The following is a 4,467-nucleotide window of genomic DNA, read 5'->3' on the forward strand; positions in this document are numbered from 1 at the left end:
TTGGTCTTATGTTGGGGAAAGTATTTATTAAAGAAGACCTGAGCCATCTCATTCCATGACCCAATAGATCGTGGTCTCGAAGAGTATAGCAAATTCTTAGCTCTATCCTTCAAAGAGAAGGGAAAGAACCTAAGTCTCACAATGTCATCAGTTCCGTTTTGACTATGAAAAGTCGCAACTACTTCCTCAAACTCTCTAATGTGCACATATTTTACCTGCCTGAGGGTCTCCAAGATTTCATTACTAGGATCCAAAGTTCGCATACCAGATTTTAAAGCTTGAGGAAATGGTACCTTAACTGGACTCTTGATTACCTTGGCATGCTTGGGGAACTTGGTGCTATCATTGCTTTGTTCCTCTTCAACATCCTCTTGCTTATCAGTTGTTGGGATGTGTATGGACATACCACTTCTTGTCATAATGGCATTGACTTCTTTTAAATTTTTTTGTGCCATATGCTGACCTTGGGGTGCAGATTGAACTTGAGAAGGAAACTTGCCACGCTCATTCACACTCAAGGAGCTCATTATCTTCGATATATGACTCTTTACCTCTTTGTTTTCTTCAACAACCTGCATAATCAAACATTCAAACTTTTGATTAGTTTTACTCTGTGCCTCAATAAAAGCATGCAAAGTGTCTTATAAAGGACTCCTAGAAGATGAAGGTGCACGATATGGTGCAGGATATGATCTAGGGGCTTGTGCAGGCGGCTGGTTTTCAGACTTCCAGCTAAAATTGGGGTGATTACGCCATCCAGGATTGTAGGTATCAGATAAAGGTGCAACAGGCTTCATGTACATACCTAAGGCATTTCATTGTTACTCATACATCCCTCTCATCTCAGCAAATGTGGGACACTCTTGGGCAAGGTGATCTACCCCACCACACACAAAACATCGTCCAAAAGACTCTGCATGATTAGCCACGTGTGTTGGCTTTAAGTCTTTATTCTTCAACACCTCTAGCTCCCTAGTGAGCATCTCAACCTTAGCCTTTAGGTTATCTTCTTCCCTGAGATGGTAAATTCCACCACCATTTAGGTTTCCTGCAGGTCGTGACCTATTTGTGCTCTTAGTAGCACTAGGTCCAGTCCAAGTGTGAGCTTTTTCAGCAAGCTCATTGAGGTATTCTATGGCCTCATAATGATCTTTCTATAAGAACTTACCATTACACATCATCTCCACAAATTGACGCTCTGTAGGTGTAAGTCCCTCATAAAAATAGCTCACTAAGCGCCAATTCTCATACCCATGGTGAGGACACATACTCAATAGCTCCTTAAATCTCTCCGAAGACTGATACAAAGTCTCACTGTCCTTTTGTACAAAGGTGGAGATTGGCCTTTTTAAAGCATTGGTCTTATGTTGGGGAAAGTATTTATTAAAGAAGACCTGAGTCATCTCATTCCATGACCCAATAGATCGTGGTCTCGAAGAGTATAGCCAACTCTTCGCTCTATCCTTCGAAGAGAAAGGAAAGAACTTAAGTCTCACAATGTCATCAGTTGCATTTTGACTATGAAAAGTCGCAACTACTTCCTCAAACTCCCTAATGTGCACATATTTTACCTGCCTGAGGTTCTCCAAGATTTCATTACTAGGATCCAAAGTTCGCATACCAGATTTTAAAGCTTGAGGAAATGGTACCTTAACTGGACTCTTGATTACCTTGGCATCCTTGGGGAACTCGGTGCTATCAGTGCTTTGTTCCTCTTCAACATCCTCTTGCTTATCAGTTGTTGCGATGTGTACGGACATACCACTTCTTGTCATAATGGCATTGACTTCTTTTAAATTTTTTTGTGCTATATGCTGACCTTGGGGTGCAGATTGAACTTGAGAAGGAAACTTGCCACGCTCATTCACACTCAAGGAGCTCATTATCTTCGATATATGACTCTTTACCTCTTTGTTTTCTTCAACAACCTGCATAATCAAACATTCAAACTTTTGATTAGTTTTACTCTGTGCCTCAATAAAAGCATGCAAAGTGTCTTCTAAAGGACTCCTAGAGGATGAAGGTGCATGATATGGTGCAGGATATGATCTAGGGGCTTGTGCAGGCGGCTGGTTTTCAGACTTCCAGCTAAAATTGGGGTGATTACGCCACCCAGGATTGTAGGTATCAGAGAAAGGTGCAATAGGCTTCATGTACATACCTAAGGCATTACATTGTTCCTTATACATCCCTCTCATCTTAGCAAATGTGGGACACTCTTGGGCAAGGTGATCTACCCCACCACACACAAAACATCGTCCAAAAGACTCTGCATGATTAGCCACGTGTGTTGGCTTTAAGTCTTTATTCTTCAACACCTCTAGCTCCCTAGTGAGCATGTCAATCTTAGCCTTTAGGTTATCTTCTTCCCTGAGATGGTAAATTCCACCACCATTTAGGTTTCCTGCTGGTCGTGACCTATTTGTGCTCTCAGTAGCACTAGGTCCAGTCCAAGTGTGAGCTTTCTCAGCAAGCTCATTGAGGTATTCTATGGCCTCATCATGATCTTTCTATAAGAACTCACCATTACACAACATCTCCACAAATTGACGCTCTCTAGGTGTAAGTCCCTCTTAAAAATAGCTCACTAAGCGCCAATTCTCATACCCATGGTGAGGACACATACTCAATAGCTCCTTAAATCTCTCCCAAGACTGATACAAAGTCTCACCATCCTTTTGTAAAAAGGTGGAGATTTGCCTTTTTAAAGCTTTGGTCTTATGTTGGGGAAAGTATTTATTAAAGAAGACCTGAGCCATCTCATTCCATGACCCAATAGATCGTGGTCTCGAAGAGTATAGCAAACTCTTAGCTCTATCCTTCAAAGAGAAGGGAAAGAACCTAAGTCTCACAATGTCATCAGTTCCATTTTGACTATGAAAAGTCGCAACTACTTCCTCAAACTCCCTAATGTGCACATATTTTACCTGCCTGAGGGTCTCCAAGATTTCATTACTAGGATCCAAAGTTCGCATACCAGATTTTAAAGCTTGAGGAAATGGTACCTTAACTGGACTCTTGATTACCTTGGCATCCTTGGGGAACTTGGTGCTATCATTGCTTTGTTCCTCTTCAACATCCTCTTGCTTATCAGTTGTTGGGATGTGTATGGACATACCACTTCTTGTCATAATGGCATTGACTTCTTTTAAATTTTTTTGTGCCATATGCTGACCTTGGGGTGCAGATTGAACTTGAGAAGGAAACTTGCCACGCACATTCACACTCAAGGAGCTCATTATCTTCGATATATGACTCTTTATCTCTTTGTTTTCTTCAACAACCTGCATAATCAAAGATTCAAACTTTTGATTAGTTTTGCTTTGTGCCTCAATAAAAGCATGCAAAGTGTCTTCTAAAGGACTCCTAGAAGATGAAGGTGCACGATATGGTGCAGGATATGATCTAGGGGCTTGTGCAGGCGGCTGGTTTTCAGACTTCTAGCTAAAATTGGGGTGATTACGCCACCCAGGATTGTAGGTATCAGAGAAAGGTGCAATAGGCTTCATGTACATACCTAAGGCATTACATTGTTCCTCATACATCCCTCTCATCTCAGCAAATGTGGGACACTCTTGGGCAAGGTGATCTACCCCACCACTCACAAAACATCGTCCAAAAGACTCTGCATGATTAGCCACGTGTGTTGGCTTTAAGTCTTTTTATTCTTCAACACCTCTAGCTCCCTAGTGAGCATGTCAATCTTAGCCTTTAGGTTATCTTCTTCCCTGAGATGGTAAATTCCACCACCATTTAGGTTTCCTGCAGGTCGTGACCTATTTGTGCTCTCAGTAGCACTAGGTCCAGTCCAAGTGTGAGCTTTCTCAGCAAGCTCATTGAGGTATTCTATGGCCTCATCATGATCTTTCTATAAAAACTCACCATTACACAACATCTCCACAAGTTGACGCTCTCTAGGTGTAAGTCCCTCATAAAAATAGCTCACTAAGCGCCAATTCTCATACCCATGGTGAGGACACATACTCAGTAGCTCCTTAAATCTCTCCCAAGACTGATACAAAGTCTCACTATCCTTTTGTACAAAGGTGGAGATTTGCCTTTTTAAAGCATTGGTCTTATGTTGGGGAAAGTATTTATTAAAGAAGACCTGAGTCATCTCATTCCATGACCCAATAGATCGTGGTCTCGAAGAGTATAGCCAACTCTTAGGTCTATTCTTCAAAGAGAAAGGAAAGAACTTAAGTCTCACAATGTCATCAGTTGCATTTTGACTATGAAAAGTCGCAACTACTTCCTCAAACTCCCTAATGTGCACATATTTTACCTGCCTGAGGTTCTCCAAGATTTCATTACTAGGATCCAAAGTTCGCATACCAGATTTTAAAGCTTGAGGAAATGGTACCTTAACTGGACTCTTGATTACCTTGGCATCCTTGGGGAACTTGGTGCTATCATTGCTTTGTTCCTCTTCAACATCCTCTTGCTTATCAGTTGTTGGGATGTGTA

The 4,467-nt window shown here is 41.5% G+C and overlaps 2 non-coding genes across 2 annotated transcripts; both read left to right on the plus strand.

The window, feature by feature from the left end:
* The first annotated feature begins 2,604 nt into the window (after positions 1 to 2,604).
* LOC122283524 lies at positions 2,605 to 2,712 on the plus strand. The gene has a single exon (XR_006230925.1). It is a non-coding gene; the product is annotated as a small nucleolar RNA R71 (small nucleolar RNA).
* Positions 2,713 to 3,962: 1,250 nt separating this feature from the next.
* Positions 3,963 to 4,070, plus strand: LOC122283539. Its single transcript, XR_006230939.1, has one exon. It is a non-coding gene; the product is annotated as a small nucleolar RNA R71 (small nucleolar RNA).
* Positions 4,071 to 4,467: the final 397 nt, after the last annotated feature.

This window comes from Carya illinoinensis, chromosome 11 (genome assembly GCF_018687715.1).
Source record: "Carya illinoinensis cultivar Pawnee chromosome 11, C.illinoinensisPawnee_v1, whole genome shotgun sequence".
NCBI lineage: Eukaryota > Viridiplantae > Streptophyta > Magnoliopsida > Fagales > Juglandaceae > Carya > Carya illinoinensis.